Raw genomic sequence first — 22,372 nt, 5'->3', positions numbered from 1 at the left:
GGGCACGGTGTGTTCCCAATTTTCACGCTTATTGCCGTCCTTGCTGCATAGGACCCGAACCCCTTCGTCGCTCTGCGTGGCGCCCAGTCGGTATATCACGTCCTTCGCGTATCACGTCAGGGTCACCATTTGCTGAAGACGACGGGAGACAAGCCCACCCTGCAGTGCAACAAGTCTCAACTTTATTTGCAAAGATACAACTCTTTTATAGATACAATAATCAGGCTCATACATATTGCAAAAGCTAAGCTCATCATTGGTTCCCAGTTAGGTGCAAACCTCGCCCTTGTTTCAACAACCTCCAGATACGTGTGGCTGCTTAACCCAAACTAAGCTCCTGCTTTCTCATCCTGTTATCATACAGCTCTCTTGCTCTCACGGCCTTGAGCAGGAGTCCACTATCTTATCGCTTAATGCTTACTGCCTAACCAGCTGTATTCTATCATGTCCTCTTTTCTCTAGCCAAGTCTCCACAAAACTCCCCACATAGGTGGGATCTGCCTTCCTGCTTTCTTGTAGCTCCCATACGCAGTGCTGTAACTTAACAGACACATGTATTTTTTCAATGGGAGATGAGGAGACAAAGAGTGTGGTACTGAAGATAGCTCCCACAGGAAAGCAGCTGCAAATGTGACACCGTGCTGGCTGATAGACTGCATGGGGACCTTCTTACTACTGTAGCTGGGGTCTGCTTTCCTGCTTTCTTGTAGCTCCCATACTCAGTGGTATAACTTAACCGACAACATGTATTTTTTCAATGGGAGCTGAGCTGTCCAAATGAGTGGGACTGAAGATAGCTCCCACAGGAAAGCAGCTGCAAATGGGACACAGTGCTGGCTGATAGTCTACAATGGGACCTACATACGACTGTAGCTGGAGTCTGCCTTCCTGCTTTCTAGTAGCTCTCATACGCAGTGGTATAACTTCTACCGACAGTTTGTATTTTTTCAATGGGAGTTGAGGTTAATTATGGACGGATAAAGTTGTGATGGACCGGCTTGCACCTCCTCGTCCACATCCATAGCAAGCTTGAGCAAGGGGAAAACCGAAACAGCAGATTGTAACAGAAACAAGGTCAAAGCAAGAAGATAGGACAGGACATTAAACCAAGCGTTGTTAGAGGACTGAATATAGCACTCAATTTAGCATTGTATGATTGACTGTACTTGACTAATAAATGGTAACATATGTAACTAACAATAATATAAAGGTAACTAAACGTAAGGTAAGCATAACCATAGTGTGAGAGAAAACTAACTGAAGGTTGAACAGATGGGGTGATATTTTAGACACAATAAGGCTGATGTTTTAAGCACAATAAGGATGGTGTTTAAACACAGTGAGGTTGGTGTTTAAGTTGTTACCAAAATGAAACTTTGAGGCCTTATGCATAGTGTGTGATGCTTAGTATTAACTATTTGCCATGAATTGTGGCACGTACAAAGCATTTGGAAAAGGTATAGAAGTGATGATGATGTGACAATAAATTGGAGCTGATGCACATCAGATTGGTGTCTGGTCACTCCCATTTCGCGCAACAAAGAAGAACCCCTGCACAAAGAAAAAGAAACCCTGCAGAACAGGCTGCCCAGAGGGCTTGTGGAGTCTCCTTCCTTGGAGGATTTCAGCACAAGCCTGGACACGTTCTTGTGCGACCTGATCTAGGTGAACTGAATTCTGGGGGAGGGGGTTGCTCTAGATGATCTCTAATGGTCCCTTCCAACCCCTACCACTCTAGGATTCTATGATGTCACATAGTCTAGATGCAGTACCCACATGTGCTGTGATGTCACAGAGCACTGTTGCAGCATCCAGAGGTGATGTGATGTTATAGAGAACTGTTGCCATGCCCACGTCTGCTGTGATGTTACAGAGTCTCGTTTCAGTGCCCAGGTATTGTGTGAAATCTCAGAGCACTGTGTGTCCAGTGCCCAGACGTCCTGTGATGTCACAGAGCACTATTGGAGTGCCCAGATGTGCTGTCATATCACACAGCCCTGCTGCAAAGCCCAGATGTGCTGTTGCGTTACATAGTCCTATTGCAGTGCACATGCCTTATGATGTCACAGAGTACTGTTGCCTTTCCCAGATGTGCTGTGATGTCACAGAGCACTGTTGCACTGCCTAGTACTAGGACGCCGCAGAACCCCACGGCAGTGTCTGGATGTGATGTGATGTCAAACACTCTTGTTGCAGTGCCCAGATTTTCTGTGATGTCCTACAGCCGCGTTCCAGTGCCTAGATATGCTATGATGTCACGGAGCAGTGTAGCACTGCCCAGATGTGCTGTGATGTGACGCACACCGCACATCCTCTGCAATGCCCACATGTACTGCTGTGCCACACAGTCCTGTTGTAGTGCCTAGATGTTCTCTGATTTCACACACCCCCTTGTCATGTCCAGATGTGCTGTGATGTCACACGGCCCTGTTGCAGGGCCCAGATGTGCTATGATGTCACAGAGCACTGTTGCAGTGCCCAGATGTGCTGTGATGTCACAGAGTACCACTGCAGTTCCCACTTGTGCTGTGATCTCACAGGCACTGTAGCAATGTCCTCTTGTGATAGGATGTTTCAGAGCACTGTTGCAGTGCCCACGTCTGCTGTGATGACAGAGTCTCGTTTCAGTGCCCAGATACTATGTGAAGTCTCAGAGCAGTGTGTGTCCAGTGCCCAGACGTCCTGTGATGTCACAGAGCACTATTGGAGTGCCCAGATGAGCTGTGATGTCACACAGCCTCTCTGCAATTCCCACATGTGCTGCAATGACAGAGCCCCGTTGCAGTACCATGTGCTGCAATATCACACAGCCATGTTGCAGTTCCCAGATGTGATGTCACAGAGAACTCTTGAAGTGCCCAGATGTGCTGGATGTAACAGAGTCCCACTGCAGTTCCCAGATGTGCTGTGATGTCACAGAGCACTCTTGCAGTGCCCAGATGTGCTGTAAGGTCACAGAGCACTGTAACAATGTCCATTTGTGCTGTGATGTCACAGAACACTCTTGCAGTGCCCTGGAGTGCTGTGATGTCACAGAGCACTGTTACAGGGCCCACACGTCCTGTGATGTCACAGGGCACTGTTGCAGTGTTCAGTTGTGCTGTGATGTCAAACGTTCACGGAAGAGGAAGACAGAGCACTGGAACAGGCTGCCCACAGGGCTTGTGGAGTGTCCTTCCTTGGAGGACTTCAGAACAAGCCTGGACACGTTCCTGTGCGACCTGATCTAGGTGAACTTGATTGTGGGGCAGAGGGTTGGTCTAGATGATCTCTAATGGTCCGTTCCAACCCCTACCATTCTAGGATTCTATGATGTCACACAGCCTGGATGCAGTACCCACATGTGCTGTGATGTCACAGAGCACTGTTAGAGTGTCCAGAGGTGATGTGATGTTATAGAGCACTTTTGCCGTGCCCACGTCTGCTGTGATGTCACAGAGTCTCTCTGCAATTGCCACATGTGTGGCAATGTCACTGAACCCCATTGCAGTGCCCACGTGTGCTGTGATGTCCCCATGCAGTATATCAGCCAGCACTGTGTCACATTTGCAGCTGCTTTCCTGAGGGAGCTATCTCCATTCCCAATCACTGGGACTCCTCAGCTCCCATTGAAAAAATACATGGTATCGGTTAAGCTCTACCACTGCGTATGGGAGCTACAAGAAAGCAGGAAGGCAGACTCCACCTATAGTGGTAAGTAGGTCCCATTGTAGTCTGTCATCTTGCACTGTGTCACATTTGCAGCTGCTTTCCTGTGGGACTTATCTCCAATCCCATGCACTTGGGCTGCTCAGTTCCCATTGAAAACACACAGGCTGCCAGTAGAAGTTATGCCACTGCGTGTGGGCACTACAAGAAAGCAGGTACACAGACCCCAACTACAGTGGTAAGTAGGTGTGGTAGTTTGAGCCTGGCTGGATGCCAGGTGCCCACCACACCACTCTATCCCCCACCTCCTCAGCAAGCCAGGAAAGGAGAGAAAAATAAGATGGGAGTCTCGTGGGTTGAGATAAAAGCAATTTAATAAAGAAGCAGCAAAGCTGCGCGCGGGAAGCAAAGCAGAAGCAGATGTGAGAAACTAAGAATCAGGGTATTGTTTATTGAAAATTTATGTTGGGCTCGATGTAAAGGTTAAACAACAGAAGACAGGAAGTCGCTTATGCAAACAGCTACCAGACATCCTTGTGTGAGATAAGATAACTGCAATGGCATATACAAAACGGATATCGATTATGCAAGCAGGGGATATACTGGTCAAAAATAACCATAGGATGTTCTGAGAAACTGGCAGATGTGGGATGAAGGACTCCGTATAAGACATACAAGTGAGAGATCAACTATGGAACAATGGAGGAAGACTCCTTGCTCAACAACCACCGGAAGGCGGAAAACGACCCCCTCACAGGAAAACGACCATCTCACAGCACCTGGAGCACGTACAGAATACCTACATTACTTCACGTCCACGAATTTAAAATGTATAAAAAGGGACTGTTCGAACTGATCAGGGCGGCAGTTGGCGGAGCGCAGACTCCCCTGTCGTCCAGCGCTGTCTTTGCTCATATTCTACTTGCTACAATTAATAAAACTATAATTGGATTATGATCCACTGTGGTCTTAATTTATGACACAGATAAAGCTGTTCCTCTCTACTTCCCATCAGCAGCGATGTCCGGCCACCTCCCGAGAAGCAGGGCTGCGGTACGCGTAGCGGTTGCTTTGGGAAGGCCAGAAATGAATCTCACCTCCCCTTCCTGCTCCTCTCCCCCAGTTTGCATTACTGAGCTGACATCATATGGTATGGAATATCTCCTTGGTCAGCCTGGGTCAGCTGTCCTGGCCATGGCCTGTGCCAAGATCATGCCCACCCACAGTTATTGGTGAAGGTGGTGGAAGGAGTGCTGGAGGGACAGCCCTGATGCTGTGCGAGCGGTAGTCATGATATCAACAGTAAGCACAGCACTGCAGGAGCTGCTGTGGAAAGTCACTACCATCCCAGACCCACTACAGACAGTCACAGGAATGCAGACATATTACAAACACTATTGTTTCTGTGTTCAAACGAAACACACAGTCAGTAATATCAATCATGAAAACATCTCCTTAATTGTAGCATTCTTTTTTCATAAAGTGTATGCTCAAAAAACCTTGTAAACTCTTACAAGGGCTCCAAGTTTGCTGCATGTCCAATATGTTCATGTGGCTGCACAGCTTCTGAAGTTGTGTTCTATGTTCTGCATTGTCAGTTCCCAGACCTGTAGGCAAAACCTCAGATTGAACGTCGTATTCGTTAACTGACATCTTCAAGTCTGGAAGCCTGGTAACCCGGACCTTGGATGACAAAACACATCAAGTTGAAACCATAACTCATCAGTAGTCTAACTCTAAGCTACTCTAAGTGAAGCTTTAAACATGTACCCATTTATTGATACCTGTAAGTAATTGATTTTCTCCCAGTGTCCCAACAGGCACGTTCCCATGTTTAATTCTTCCCCAGATATTGCCATCTTTTTCATCATAATAGTGTCGTAAGGAACTCGTAGTTAACTCCATGGAACACAACCAAGAAAGCAACCAAGTAAACAATCCGAGCCCTGATTACACAAGTGACAGCTGAAATACACATCACACAGAATAACTTCCTAGACCAAAATAGAAGAAGAAAACTGCTGGGGGGACACAGAAAAACTCTAAACAAGAACAAAAGCATGGCAATCAGAAAAAGGCTGAGATGTGCCATATAGAAAAGGAAGCTGCTAAAGATAATTACTTCCAGTAATTCCCCGTTTCCACTTTATTTTTCATCTGAAATGGCCTGAATGCTCAGATGGAAAACAGCATCACACATTATAAAACACTAACTAACTGTACTCTTGGACAGGACCAAGCAGCCACAAGAGGCACGTCACGATCCTGAGATGGAGGGGTGGCCTTTCTGATGAACTTGTCCAGACAATTAAAAAATAACCAACTCTTTAAGCAAAACTCATCTCTAAGTGAATCTCCTACCAACAAGGTTTTGGGAGAATAGGAGAATGCTGAGAGGAAACACTCATTGCATGGAGGGCTGTTACCTTCTAGTCAGTCTTACCCAGAAGAATATTTGCCAGTGCCTTTATTACAGGCCAGGGAACTGACAGAACAATACAAACATGGCACTGACTGTAATATTTTCATTTCAGCAAAACCTGAAGAGTTGACTCTGAGAAAACCAATAATTAAAACAATTTCATCCCATGCCTGAGATTATTGTCATGAGAAGTTATCTCAGTTTACCACAGAATGGCTGTGGCTGGAATGGCCCTCTGGAGATAATTTCATCCAAACTCCCTGCTCAAGCAGGGACACCTAGAATCATGTGCCCAGGACCACATGCTGGTTGCTTCTGCTTATTTCCAAGGACAGAGACTCTACAGTCTCTGAGAAACCTGTTCCAGGGGTCAGACGCCACCACAGTAAATTATCCAACAGTATTACCTGAATACCGTGTGGAATCAAATTGAACTTGGAACGCACAGAAGCAAAGAAAAGAACAGGTGCTCTTGGTAAAGGAGTTTAGATACAAATATTCTGTAATGCTGCAATTCTATACCTCCCATTGGGTCAATCCCAGTTGTGTTTCCCAAGGTCAGTACTACTTTTGCTTTGTGTAGTTCTCCTTTAACTTTTTGATGAATAGAATTAGTTACCTAAGGAAAAAAAGTCACTGCACTTGAGGTGAATTCCAACATAACTTTACAATAACTGTAATGAAACAAATCTTCCAAGCTTAAAAATGACACGAGTATTAAAAAAATAAAACCAGATTTTGTTACTCATTAGGTAAGGAGCTTCCTGAATGGGACAGTACTCAAACACAGTTTCATTTACAGAGGCTACCCTTCCCCCGTTGAATCCCCACAGATGCAAAAGCAGCAATAACGTTTTCTGGAAGAAGATACTGAATTCAGAAGAATTGAAGAAAAAAAATCGCATAAATCTCACTTGATTTTGCAGGAAAACAAACCAAGAAAGCTGATTTCTCAGAATCTGGCCAATAGTAGATATTTCTTGTCAATACTAATGAGGAGTTAAATTTGAAAACTAAGTTTGCAGTTCATTACTGCTTTCTTACAGAAAATAACACACAAAGAGAAATAAAAGAACATACCATTGAAAATCTGATAAATATTAGCTTTGGGTTCCACTCCAGTTCATTACCAATGGGTGTCACTCTACAAAGTCCCCAGCCTGAGGTGGCAGACACTGAAACTTGGCAGGTGAGTGAAGCAGCTGGTAACTTTGGACTTGACATGTTCTGCCTTCATCTATATAGTTAATTTTGACACTACAGAACATATTTTCCTTCTCTTTTGGGGAAATATCTAGCACCTGAGCCCTTCAGAGTTGGAGAGGAAACAAAGAATTATTATAGTTGTAAAGTTTCTTCACCTCCTTGTGTCTAAAAAAGATTAAACTTTCACAGCACAATGTTCAGTGGTGTGTATGTGGAGCCATTCTGGCTTCCCTTCAGCACAGGCAGCATGGGAGAGCTTTTTAAAGAACAATTTGTACAGCAGAGATTTTTTTGCTAGTTTTCATGGTGGGTTAACTTTAACTTAGCAGTAAAAGTTCTAAATTACTTTGTATTAAAAAGAGCACATGAATAATTTAAACCAAAACAAATCCACATTTTTACCTGTGAATAACTGTTTTCTGACATAAACCATGAAATGCCAGCTTCTCCACATTTTTAACAGCAATCTTATTACCAGGTTGCTTAAAATACCCATTAATTCCTTCAGCAAGAATTGTATATTGGTCCTTCTGCTGATCTACTCTTCGACCAAAGTAGTTTGTTGCATTTACAACGTGGAGAGGCAGAAGCTGAAAGCATAAAATACGTTATAAAAAAGACAACCGATGGTTTCTTAAGTTAATGAGACGTTTTCATATTGAAGGTGACCTACCTCTTTCCAGCCTAAAGAGATGACAAATACTGCTGTACACATGCATTTCAGAAGATGATGACCTCTTCTTACTCCAAAGATTAGGTATAATCCTGAATGAATGAATCCTTATGAATAGTAACTGTCCATCGCCCAGTCCAGACTGGACACAAGTTTATAGAGCAAGATCTATTAGGTCTTGGTGGTATTCCACTTAAACGAACACTAGTGAACTACAGTATTACCTGTCAAGCTACTAACCACTAAGGCATTTCACATCATCCAAGCTTAATTGTAAGTGGTCTCCAACCTTACAATGAGATTTAGAAGAACTGACTGGGGAAGCGTGACGCCTTCCCTCTTTTTGCACGGAAAATGCTTGACATAAGTTATCAAGAACACCAATTCACAAAATGCTGGGTGCATTTCATCCAAAGGCTCATGCTAGGCACAAGTACTGAGATACAGCTGAGTGTATGAGGCCAGACAGAAAAGAAGACCAGAAAGGTAATTTCCACTTACTAAAACCCTAAAACTCTCACAGTGCAACTAGAGATTCTTAAAGGAAAGCAACATTATACCGAGTTCTAAACAAAAGAGACAGTGAACACTTATCCAATTGACAACTGATTTGTAAGACATATATCCAGGCTCTGCAGTCAGCAGAAGCAGAACTAGATGAGGAAAGGCAACAACTGCTGTCTTGAGTGCACAAAAGGGAAGTACAAGTTTATAACAGGAGTATTACAAAATCTGTCCAGGTTTCAAGCACTCAAACTGTATCTATAGGTTATCAACGAGTTTCAACTACCAGCTGCCAACAAAAGCTTATTTATTAGGCAGAAATGGAGTGACACCAAGGAATCCACCCAGTTTTTATTGTCTATTCTCACAACCTATGATTTTTGGGAATGGGGAACACCCATTGATTGCATGACTTGAGCGCACCTGAATTCTAGCAAAAGACAGGACAGGAAGAAAGTGTAAGCAGCTCATCCAAAAAGGAAAGCACCCAGCAGTTCTCAGATCCAAGTACTAACCTTGAAAGGAAGCACCAGTGTCTACACACCTGCCCTCAGCAATCATTATCCAAGGTGGAGATGAGACAGACTCTACAGTACTGCTGTACAGGAAGACTCTCCAGTAAAGTAGGGACTGAAAAGCCAAGTGAAGGGAGTTTTGACATACAAATTGTTACTGAGATGTGAAGAGCCACTATAGCAAAGTCAAACCGGTAACCAGGAAGGTTTCATGACTATTTAACTACTAAAAATGGCAGTCTGAATGTAACAGGATTCTATCAAAACTGTTTTCAAAACCACAATGACACCTTAGTAGGAAGCAACTGCTCCATCTAGAAGAGAGAATTTATATCCCATGTCTATGGACAGTGCAAACAGAGAAAATATTTGGTTCAATTGACAAGGCCAGAATATACTCATTTTTCAGGAAGTCTGCATCAACATGACAGAGAAGGAAAAATCCTCCCTTCAACTCTTGTTAAACAGGCATGATCTTCCACTGCAACGTTTCTTCACTCCAGAGGATTGTGTTTGCTCTACTACAAAAGTAATTCCATTTACAGGACCTTTAATCTTTGCCTATTTTGGTTTATGTTCTAAATAGATAGAGGAAAGGAATAAACAGAACAAGACAGGGCTCACTGATTAAAGAAAAAAACAAGGCAAAGTCTGCTTTGACTGATTACAACTCCACTTCTCCAATACTTCATTCTGCCAGAAGTATAAAAATGTGGGGTTTTCAAACTTCATTTTCTTTTCAACTCTACCACTGGGGTTCAGGAAGGTGTTTGTTTTCAGTGGGTGACACTTGCTTTCAAGACACTTGCACAATTGAATAGTATTTTACCATCTGAACATGTAAGCTATTTACCTGTTCAGGAGCACCAGAGAACAGCACCTCAACCTCATCAAGAACAAGATGGCAAAGATTACGAAACAGCGTGTGACGTTCAGACAGTCTCAGGAGGCAATATGGTGTAGGCACTATTACCTCACCTACAAGTCGGTAAAGGAAAACTGTTAACATTAATTTACATTCCACATGACACACTAGTTTTATTAAGAAGGTCTCAATTGCATTTCAGATGCATCATCTTGAAGTTATGGGAAGGGTTTTTTTGGTTGGTTTTGGTGGTAAGGTATTTTTGTTTGGATATTTGTGTGTGTTTGATTTTTGGTTGGGGTTTTTGTTTTGTTTTGTTTTAAATAGGGACCATATAACTCCATGTTCTGACTTCTAGTCAACAGTCATTTTAGTTCGCTTCTATTTCTTTACCCCTGTGTGTCTTTAAGATCTGAGTAGGCAAAACTGTGTTTCTGAAACACTGAAAAGTCTTTGTTAACAGGTTTAAACAGCAGGATGTCATTTCATTTCCCAACAGGACCATGGTAGAACCAGATCGACAGAAGGTAAACATTTAAACACATTCAAGCATAGCCTTTAGAAGTTTGGTTTTAACAACAAAATAAAGCCAATATTGTATCTTCCATATCTACACATGTATGTAAAAATACACACATGTAAAAATAAAACCACTATTGTAAAACCTGCTTCTAAATCAGGAACATCTATGATGAATCTTAATTCAGCATGAACCTCTGCAAACCCCTCCCACTTGTTTGACTCAAAAAAGTGGTTATGAGACTTGCAAAAACACAGATCATTTTAACAGCTTTAAAACTATTTACTGTTCAATAGCATTAATGACCTTTCATGCATCACTAGAGTTACAGCATCTAAGAAACAAAATGATCACTTGATAGGAAAAAGTAAGACTTCATTTCTTACAGTTTTGTGCAACTAAGACAGCCTACATTGCATTCAAGTGTCATTAAGACGACAGAAGTATTCTTACTTCCTCAGATTTTCACACTTTTAGCTGCTTCTTTGTTCTGCCCAAGTATTAACAACATTGGATGAAGCTGTCTGGAGCATCTCTGGTATGTTTTCAGTAGCTCAAAAACAAGTTGTGCCTTCTTCCACCCAGGACACAAGATAAGTGCTAGTGGCTAGGTGTGTATGGACAAAAGAGTTACAGTATAGCATGAGACAACTGTTTAGAATCTTAGTCATTGTACTATTTCAGAATTTAGGGCAAAACTAAAATCCGCAAAACAGGCCTTTCAATGCTTCAAACAGAAGCTTTTAACACCATATCACCTCTTCAATGCAGATGGTACAGGCCCGAGGAACCGTGCACCAAGCTGGAGACAAATGGATGTGCAGCAACACACGGTGAAAGGTCCAAAAGTTTCATAGAAGCAGAAACATCTTGTCTTACTTGGAGCTGTGTGAGCCATTTTCAGTGGTCCCTTACAGCCTCAGTGAGTCTATGTTTCTGTGATCTAATGCATTAGAAAATGAATGACAATGTTTTAAAAATCAAACCAGACATTTCCATTTCACTATGTAACAGCCCCTTAAAAATCAAGCTTCATCGACTATCAAAGTGATATGACATTAACCACTTGTTAGATACTACTTGATAAGTAAGTTACAGACTCCCACACTCATGCAGTCCATCTCTGTCAATGTCTAAGCAGATGGCCTAAATAACCTGGGAAGCATCATGAAGATACTCTAAGATTACATCAGATGCACCCATTCTCAACATGCACTACCTTTTGGATCATTCATTGACATTTGCACCTTAGAACACAAAACCTGCAGTACTCTAATATATACATCCTCCACTCCTGTTTCTCAAGGCTTTGTAGCAACTGCTCAACTGCAAAAGTGTAAGAATTGGTGGAATATACAAGAAAGGATTATTTCCCTGACATGAGATGGCAACTACATCACATCCTTGAGCTATTGGTGGCCAACAGTAAGATTCAGTGGAGTTAGGGCCTACAACTTTTTTCCAAGTAAGTTCCTACAGAAAGAGAAATAAAGAGTTCTACCTGAAAATCGTGTGCTTGAAACACCAACAAGGCAACACAAAGCACTGAGCAATTTAAAAGCCTTTGACCCACTGCATAATACATTTCCTTAACACACAATATGATAAGAGTTCTTCTGGGATGAGGAGTTAAATTCTTACATCTAATTCAAATGCCATCATTTGTAGCAGTGCTTGACAGATCAGATGAAACTGTACAATTCTACAGTCTCTCTGAAGCATAATTTACTCAACCGTATGAACAACCTCCTACACATTCCTCAATCAAAATTAGCTACTATAGTATTTAGTATCTGAAAGTTAAGGTATGATACTAGTCTTAAAAATACTAAATGTAATGTATTACATTAGCATTACCCTTTCCAGATCTTCAAGAAGTGGTAGTGTTTCCAGAATTGATGGTGGCTTCATTTTCTTGCCAAGAAAGACAAAGTTTCTTTCTTCAAGATTTTGAAAACTCTGAAACCATATGAAATAGATGACAAAGGCAATACTTAGTAAATGGGTCTGAGCTTACATCCAACTTAAAAACTATTTTTTTTGAGAAGAATTAGCCAAAGAAATGCTAAACACAAATGAAGTACAACTCACACACACGTCACACAGAACAGTGCTGAGACTCCTACTGTCCCCTGACTTGGCCATTGCCTCTGTTTCTTGCTTTTTTTCTTTTTGTCTCTTCCCCTGCATTTTTTTTTGCCCTTCATGTTTTCAGAGGCACAACCAACTTTGCTGGCTTGCTGAGCTTTGGTCTGGTCTTGTTGCTGATGTGGCTGGATTCAGTCCCTGATGTCCCTCCACAGAGTCCCTCCACAAAGACCACTCTTGTAGCCTCAACACTACCCACACCTTCCACATATATGACACACGTTTGCAGAGGTTTAAATGGAAGTTATATCCTGGAATTACCCGTTGCTCATTTTCAGTTCTATGTGTCTTCAAAGGATCAGAATTTAAGCACTGCTGAAGCCTGAGAAATATACAAATATTAAATTCAATGGAAATGCAAAAGGAAAGTGTAATCGATAAATATCACCAATATTTCTAAAATGGCACGAAACAGTTCACCTACAAAATATCTCTGATGTATTACCTGTGCCAACAAAAACCCTCAAATATGAAAGAAGAAATCAAAAAGGACCATTTTGGATGTAAAATTTACTATTAGGTTTTAGGTATCTGAAAATAACCCAAAGGTTTTTTTAACCAAGACAATTGGTGGGTTCCTCAACTTCAGAAGAAAATCAGATGGGACTGCAGGAAAAAGGTGTCTTAAAGTTGCAAAACATGAAACAATGTGTCATAAATTGAGACCACAATGGATCATAAGCCAATTATAATTTTATTAATTGTAGCAAGTAGAATAAGAGCAAAGACAGCGCTGGACGGCAGGGGAGTCTGCGCTCCGCCAACTGCCGCCCTGATCAGTTCAAACAGTCCCTTTTTTATACATTTTACATCCGTGGCTGTAAAGTAGGAGAACTGCTCTGCGCATGCTTCAGTTACTGTGAGGGGTCGTTTTTTTCTGTTTTTCGGTGGTTTCTGAGTAAGAAGTTTTCCTTCTTTGTTCTATAATTGATCCCTCACTTAGATAGAGTTGTTTATTTTATCTTCGTTAGTCCCTTAGAACATCTTGTAGTCATCCTTGAGCAGTATCTCTCCTGTTTACACAAATGGTGTCTTGTATGTGAAGGCAATTGCGGTTATCTTATCTCACATGAGTGATGTCCTGCAGCTGTTCGCATAAGCAATTCTCCTGTCTTTTGTTGTTTCACCTTTATATTGAGCTTTAACATAAATTTTAATAAACAATACCCTAATTCATAGTTTCTTACAATCCCCCCTTTTTCTTTTATCCTATTATTGTTTATTAGACGCTATTTTCATTTTCGACACTGCAGGCAAACTTTTTCCACAATCCCGACATGTATCATAACACTCACAATACCTTACAATTACAATCATAGTTTTCACGTGGCATATCGCATTCACAACAGTCTTCATCATCTTCATCTTCATTAGTAGGTATACTTTTATAATCTGTCTCAGCTGTCCGTAGTTAGAATGAGTAGTTTAGCTATGTCAAACCGCTCCTTAATAAAATGTAAAATATAGCGTAATATGCATGGTCCAAATATAAGCCCCAGAATCAACATAATAAGCGGTCCTGCTAAAGCAGACAACAAAGTGGTTAGCCAGGGTGAAACGTTAAAACCAATTTTCATACCATGATCTGCCCGTCTCACGATCTTTTTTACGTTGATCTAACCTTTTCCGAAGTTCAGACATGGTGTTATTCCGATGTCTGAACAAACCCATTTAGTTCCTGATGTCGGGATAGCCCATTTGTCATATCTGTGTTGTGGTTTCTTACATTCAGGAGGTCCCCAAGTGATGTCTATATATCTATCTCCTGTTGTTTTCCAATCTGAAGCTATTGTCTCACAACCCCAATAACCACAATAATAATGTCCCGGGTAATTACAATAACTTTTTCCAGGGTTTGAGGCTGGACATATGTACCATGCCTTGCATTGAGCTTGGGTGTAACCCAAATTTAAACAGTTTGTTGGATGACATCCCATTGCTTCAAAAGGTATTAGCGAAAATTAAGATACAGTAAAATTCCAATTTCCTTCCGAACTGCTTCAATTTTGTATAAGTTTACTTTCCTGTAAGTTATATAATTTCCAGAGCATTGGCTCATGGGGGTTCCCATTTGCTTGAGTTAGTATCAATAGCAAAACCACCAGTATACCAGGAAAAACGGTATTTGTCAATTTTACCAATTTAAGTATAATTTTACCAGTCCTAGGGAAGTTCGACCATGGTTGCTTTTGCGTCCCATTGTTTTGGTTCTTTTCTCCACCATTTGTTCCTCCTCTGCCTCGCCTGTCGACTCGGTTGCTTCGAGCCATGGGGTGTACCATCTTCTCGGCAGCAAGGGAATCCTTCAGGAGACAGTTGTTTCAGGGCCTTTTACCTATTTACACAGGCTTTAATGGGACAAAGCAAGACACAGTTAGCACTTTCTTTCTGCTCTTTATAGCCAAGATTTCAGCTACAAAGGGGACTGGCTCATTGGGATGGTTTCCCAACACTGTGTGCAAACTCCTATTGGAGGGTATCCACATTCACCAATTTATCCTGGCATACCTTGCACCTAAAACAAGCAAATGGATACCAATTGCAATTTAAATCATTACACCTAATTCTTATCTCTAGAGTGTATATATATATTATTTACATCAGTATATTTTCTATATTCAATATGGTGTGGTTGTATAAGTTTAGCAATTCCCTTCAGCACACTTTGTACACTTCCATATAATAGATAAACAAAGAAATAATTATTGCAAATATAAATGACAATACACTTTATACCAAAAGGTAACACAGCAAAATAATCAAATAAAGTCTCTATCATTACGTTATCTTTTCAGGGTTATCTTGGTGTCACCTGGAGTACTGGTTACTTTCCAGTGGGGTCTCGTTATTGGGCCTTTAATGCAATTGGCATGAGTCCATCCACGCTCAGCAGTCCAGACAGCTGTTTCTGTTGTGAGCAAAACAAGGTCCCTCCCAGCTGGGTCTTAGAGTTTCTTCCTTCCACACTTTAATCAATATCCAGGTTTGACATTATGAATTTTTAAGTCCAACGGGGGTCGTTGCACAATCAGTCCCTGCTCCCAAAGCTTGTTACGGTGTTCTGCTAATTGCGAAACATAGTCATTAATCACACGATCTCGAATTAAAACATTAATATGTTAAATGATCCACCATTACTAATAAATATTTGTAATGTCCAACCCTAGGTAGTTCAGTAAAATCCACTTGTATGTGTGAGAAGGGTCTGTATGCTGGGGAACGTCCTCCAAGGGGTTTTTGTCTCATGTTATTTCGATTAACCTTTTGACAGGTCTCGCAGGCTGCTGTGTGCATAGTCAAAATCGTATTATAATTGCCTGCCACTCGTTTTGCTTCTGTATCAGCTGCATTATTTCCCCTGACTTGATAACTTGTACCTCGCTGGTGTCCCTTTATATGTACAACTGCTATTTTATTCGGCATTTTTAATGCCCCCAGAACTCGCCGAATCAATTCCGGGTGTATCAATTCTTTTCCCTGCGAGTTAACAAATCCTCTTTCCTCCCATATTTTTCCAAAAGTGTGTACTACTCCGAACGCATAGCGTGAGTCTGTATATATAGTTCCGTCTTTTTCCTCCTTTTCACATTTCCCAGTGCTCTGTCTTCCCCGCTGCAATGCGGTCGGGACGGCATTGCTGGGGGGTGGGGGGGGAGAGTGGGCAGCAGCAACAGCAAGTCCTATCCTCATGCCAGGGCGAGCAGGACCAGCTCGGGGGAAGCCTTGCACAGCCCCAGGCTGGCAGCCAGGGGAGGCAGGCAGGGCTGCCCCTGGGGATCCCCACGGCAGCCAAAACAATCCTCAGGGCAGCACCCAGGGGCTCTGCACCGTGACCCGGCCGTACAGCTCCAGATGCCGCCACTGCTGCCAACAGCTATGATCCAGCTGCCCCCTCCAAAAACACTTCTTCCAGGGGGAAGAGGAGCAGGGTGGGGGCACAAGCGGGGCCTGACCTCCTCCATGCTCTCCCAGCACCCCACCACAGCCGAGGCTTGGGGGGACTAGTGGAGGGCGGGTGGAGTGCTGCCAGGGTTCACCCTCCAGTGACACTAACGCTTTCCACAATGCATATAGCTCACAGGCTTGAGCCGACCAGCTGGCACTCAGGGGGCCTGATTCTATTATCTTAAACTCTCCTTTTTCCAACTTAACGATGGCATATCCGGACAATCGTTTACCTTCCACTACTCGTGATGACCCATCTATAAATAATACTTCTCCATTAAAGGTAATGCTATTTGTTTCTTCAAGTAATAAGGCAGCAGCAACAATGATTTGTAAGCAGCTCGGCCAACCCCTGCTCACAGGGTCTAACAGCTTTGATAGGTATGCCACCGGTTTCTTTTGTCCGGCCCATTCCCGAGTTAATACTCCAAATGCCGTTCCTTCATGTATGTTAACAAATAAATGGAACGGCCGCTTTAAGTCTGGTAAGCTTAAAACCAGTGCTTGACTTAGCTCTCTTTTTAGGCTGGCAAACTGCTCTTGATCCTGAGGGGTCCACTTGGGCGTTTTGTCTTTGGACAGCTGTTCATATAAGAATTTAACTTTAAAGCTATAATTCTCTATCCATTGCCTACAATATCCAAATAGTCCTAATGCCTGCCGAATTTGCCTCTTAGTAACAGGCATGGGTAATTCCAGAATTCCTTTAATGCGCTCTGGATCCAATATTTTTTTTCTGTTAAACAGATAATGTCCCAAATATTTCTCTTTTTCCTCTTAAATCATGCACGAGCCGATATTTCCCATTTGGTTTCTTTACAGGCAGAATGGGGGTGTTAAAGGGTGACATACAAGGCTCTAAGATTCCTTGTGCTAATAACCGATCAATTTCTGGTTTTAATCCTCTCCGTCCTTCTAGGGATATGGGATATTGCTTTACCCTCACAGGTATGTGGGGTTCAGAAATTTGGACTTTAATCGGTGGGATTTCCAGTCTACTAATTGTGTCCGGAGAGTACCAGACATCAGGGTTGATTTGTTTTTTTATCCTCCACGGTCAAAGGATAAGCAGACACTGTTAGCTCTTGATTCTTTAATTTTTGATTGCAATTCAACAATTAAATCTCGTCCTAGCAGATTAAATTCTGCTTCAGGGACGAGCAAGAGTTCACCCATTCCAAATTTATTTTCAGTTTCAAATAATAAATTTTTGATTTTGTTTACTTTAAATGGTTCTCCTTTTGCCCCAATTACTTGTACTTTTTTGGGGGAAATTTTACATCCCTCAGGTATTTGTTTAATAGTCGATTTTTCAGCCCCAGTGTCTACTAAAAAGGTGAACTCTTGTTTATGGGGACCTAATTTTATTTTTATCAAGGGCTCATGATGACTCCGGTCCCCTAAGATACAGAGCCCCTGACTCCCCTATTCCGTTTTCAATATTTCCTCATCCCTGATCCTTTCTCTACAATTCTTCTTTATATGTCCCTTTTTTCCTACAGTAAAAACAACACCTCTGTTCCTTCTTTACTACTACATTCCCTTGTTTCGTTCCAGCAGCAGTTTGTCTTTTACGATCCTCTCTGACCGCTGCTACCATCATTTTCACTTGCCGCTTGCTGCTCTCCTCCTCTCGCCTTACATAGACTTTCCGGGCTTCCCTCAACAATTCATCCAACCCTCCCACTTGCCAGTCTTCTAACTTTTCAATCTTCTTTCTGATATCCTCCCATGATTTTGCTACAAACTGAGTTTTGAGGAGTGCTTGCCCTACAGGGTCGTCTGGATTTACCCCAGAATACAGCTGAAGGGCTTTCCTCAGTTGTTCCAGCCACTCAGTAGGGCTCTGATCTTTCTTTTTCTTTTGTTTGGTTTTTATTTTATTCAACAGGTAAAGTCTAGTTCCCGGTCTTTTAGCCATACTTCCGCATACTGACTTTCTTCCGGGTTAAGAGGTGTTTTTTTTGTTTTTTTGTTTTTATTTTTGTTTTTTTTATTATTATTAACCCAGAGATTTAATTGTTGTCTTATCCAATCTTCTTCTGGCCCTCAGACTAGCCAAAAGACATTTTCAGATTCTATCATTTTTTTTTAAATCTTCTTCCCTCCCCATGTCTTAGTACAGTCTTCTATCATTTTTTGCTTATCTTTCCCTAGTATTCCAGGGAAATATCTCCAACCGTCTAAGATATATGCCAGAGGGGTATCCTTAGGTACAGTAGGTACCCTCCCCATGGGTGTCGAAGGCTTGCTGCCCTTCGCCCCCATCTTCTGGATTATCCACAAACACACACTCACTCACTCCCCTTGTTCCTGGCCCAGTCCCTCGCGGGAGATGGGAAACGCAGTACTTAAGGGTCCACACTCGCTTGGTTCAGTATATCGAACCTCTCATTCGTTATAATCCAGGATACCCAATCCCGCCCGAACGGATAACCCGTGAACCAATTTCGCAATATACTTACGCGTCCCCGCGTCTTCGTCCGGACTCCCGTGCACAGAATTTTTATGGGATTTTACCGGTTTCTCCTTTGCTCATTATTCTAGAATTTAGGTTCATCGGTAAGGTTGAGGTAGGCCGTCAGTCGCGGGGCCGCGGATTGCCGCGGGGCGCCTCCCCGGAGGACTGAAGCTCACCGTTCCTTATCCGAGTCACGGCACCAAGATTGTCATAAATTGAGACCACAGTGGATCATAATCCAATTATAATTTTATTAATTGTAGCAAGTAGAATATGAGCAAAGACAGCGCTGGACGACAGGGGAGTCTGCGCTCCACCAACTGCCGCGCTGATCAGTTCGAACAGTCCCTTTTTATACATTTTAAATTCGTGGCCGTGAAGTAATGTAGGTATTCTGTGCGTGCTCCAGGTGCTGTGAGGTGGTCGTTTTCCTGTGAGGGGGTCGTTTTCCGCCTTCCGGTGGTTGTTGAGCAAGGAGTCTTCCTCCATTGTTCCATAGTTGATTTCTCACTTGTATGTCTATATGGAGTCGTTCATCCCACATCTGCCAGTTTCTCAGAACATCCTATGGTTATTTTTGACCAGTATATCCCCTGCTTGCACAGTCGATATCCGTTTTGTATATGCCATTGCGGTTATCTTATCTCACACAAGGATGTCTGGTAGTTGTTTGCATAGGCGACTTCCTGTCTTCTGTTGTTTAACCTTTACATCGAGCCCAACATAAATTTTCAATAAACAATACCCTGATTCTTAGTTTCTCACAATGGGGATTTAGGTCCTAAAACTGATGGGTTAGACTCAAAAAGACGAGGATTTAGACCCAACACCTGACGGTATACACCTCAAAACAAGGTTTTAGATGCTAAAAAGTAGATTTTAGGCCAAAAAAATGAGGATTTAGACCCTAAAACTGTGGGGTTAGACCAAAACACAAGGATTTAGACCCTTAAACTGGGTGTTCAGACCCGAAATACAAGGATTTAGACCCTAAAACCATGAGTTTAGTATTAAAATCAAGGATCTAGACCCTAAAAATGGGGGTTTAGACACCAAAAACGAGGATTTAGAGCCTAAGACTGGGTGTTTAGACCCCAAACCCAAGGATTTAGAGCCTAAAAGCAGGGGTTGAATCTTAAAAACTAGGCTGCAGCCCCTAAAAGCGGGAGGTGCGGAGGCTCGTTGGCGCCCCGCAGCCTCCATTTCCCATGACCCCCAGCGCGTCGCTGTCGCCCAAAGCCGCGGGCGGCAGCCGCGGTGCGTGCCGGGAGCTGTAGTTGTGCGGCGGCGCACGGCAGGAGGCGGCGTGCGGCGGCGGGGGCGGGGCCTCGGCTTCCCAGCCTGCCCCGCGCGGAGGCCTTGCTCGTGCCCCGCTGGCGTGGGCTGCAGGAGGCTGTGGTTGTGCTGGAAGCTCATCGTGGAGCGAGCTCCTGGCAGCAGCTGGGAGCCTGTGGGGAGGTGGCCGTGCAGAGCAGGTTTGTGTCAGCGCTTGTGAGCCTGGGAGGGCCCCGGGCTGGAGCAGTGTGTCCCCGTGGGACTGTTGTGGCGGTGGGTGACCCCCGCTGGGGCAGGGTGTGAGGAGCTGCCCCCATGGCAGGCCCCAGGCTGGAGCAGTCGGTGAGGAGCTGCAGCCCGTGGGAAGGAGCCACGCTGCAGCAGTTGGTGAGGGACTGTCTCCCGTGGGAGGGAGCCCACAGTGCAGCAGTGGGAAGCGTGAGGAGGCCTCCCCCTGAGCAGCAGCAGCGGCAAAGTCCATCTGCGATGAACTGAGCACAACCCCCATGGTCTGCGCTGCTGGGGGGAAGGAAGGGGAGTCGTGGGCAGAGGAGGGGTGAGGGGAGGGGTTTTCCAGGCGCTTTTATTTCTCATCTCCCTGCTCTAATTTTGTAATAATCAAAGCTTTTTCTGCCCAAGTTGAGTCTGTTTTGCCCGTGACGCTCATTGCTGAGTGAGCTCTCTGTCCTTAACTCACAAGCGGTTTGTTCTATTTGTCTCTCTCTGCTGTGCAGTTGAGGAGGGGGAGTGATTTAATGACCGGGTGGCCATCAGGCTAAAGCAGCACAGGGGGGTGTAAGTAGAGGGGATGCTTGTCCAAGAAACGATTCCGATTGTGCTTGTGCTTCTCTTGCAGCACAGAGCTGTCTGGGCTGCAGGGACACAGCTGCCTGAGGTGAAGCACAGAGAGATGCAAAGTACTGAGGAGAAACACCAAGCATGAAAGCTCCTTTGTTTTTTCACGCACGCCAAAGAGATTTGCCTTCTCATGTAGGCACTTGGAGTGGAAGCAGGTGCACAGATGAGCTGCAAAGCCGTGCAGGAGCGGAAAAAGGGCTCCAGGCGGCTGGCTGCTGATGGGAGCTGGCAACAGAGTCCTCCTTGGGAAGAGGCAAGAACTGGACTGTGGTTGAGTCAGAGAGACAGTCTTTGACTTGTGTGAGCTGCTGCTGCCGCCAGCTGCCGGAGGCAGCACGGGCACGTTGTCGCCAGGCCCCCGGAGCACAGTCTGTGCTGCAGTTTGTTGCGGGAGGGGTGTCCCATCCCTGCTTGTGCCTCCCTCCCCTGCTGGCCCCCTGCGTGGTGCCCCACGCAGAATGGCCCCCGCCCCAGCGCCCGCAGGCAGCGGCTCTGTGACATCAGCCCCGGGGCCGAGGTGCCGCGGGCAGCGCCAGCACTGCGGGCATTGCATCGGCCGCAGCGCTGCTGGGCACGAGCCCTCCCTCGGCTCTGGCAGCTGCCGCGTGTTGCCGCAGCAATGAAGCTTGTGCTGGTCTTTGTGCTGCTGGCCCTGTGCTGCTGGCCTGCGAGCGTGGCAGGGGACAGCTGTTGGTAAGTGTCTGTGGAAGGGAGCTGGGGCAGCCCTTCCCTGCAGGGTGCGCCGGTGCCACGAGCTGTGAGCCAAGGGTTCCCCAGCGGCCCCGCTGCCCGTGCGGCGCCCGCTGGGGAGGGCAGACGGCTGCCCTGCAGCCCCAGCAGCAGCCAGCCCCGGAGCAGGACACTCCTGACTTGCTCTTTGCAGGGGGAGCTGCGGCACCCGGCCCCTGGCTGAGCAGCCGTGGCGCGTGGTGGGTGGCGTGAATGCCCCCGTGGGGGCCTGGCCCTGGACCGTCAGCATCCAGAATCCCTGGGGAGAGGGCACCGGGCATTTCTGTGGAGGGAGCCTCATCCATTCCCAGTGGGTCCTGACCGCAGGACACTGCGTCGAATTCTACCGGTGAGTAGGAGCAGGGCAGGGCCGTCCCCCCGGCACTGGCAGGGGCCCTGTCTGCGGCCCGGCCTGCCGCTGGCGTGCCAGGGATGGCGTGTGCCGGGCACGGGCCGGGCTGGTGCCGCCGCTTCCCGGCAGCCTGGGGCCGGCGCTGCCTGGAGCCCAGGGCACGCCGGGGCAGCCGTGCCCTCCGCAGCGCGGCTCGCCTCTCTCCCTCGGCCAGCAGCAGGCAGGGCACTGCTGGGCTGGGCCGGGCTGCA

This window comes from Colius striatus, chromosome 25 (genome assembly GCF_028858725.1).
Source record: "Colius striatus isolate bColStr4 chromosome 25, bColStr4.1.hap1, whole genome shotgun sequence".
Lineage (NCBI taxonomy): Eukaryota > Metazoa > Chordata > Aves > Coliiformes > Coliidae > Colius > Colius striatus.
The sequence above is the reverse complement of the archived record's forward strand: the minus strand, read 5'-3'. Positions refer to the sequence as shown.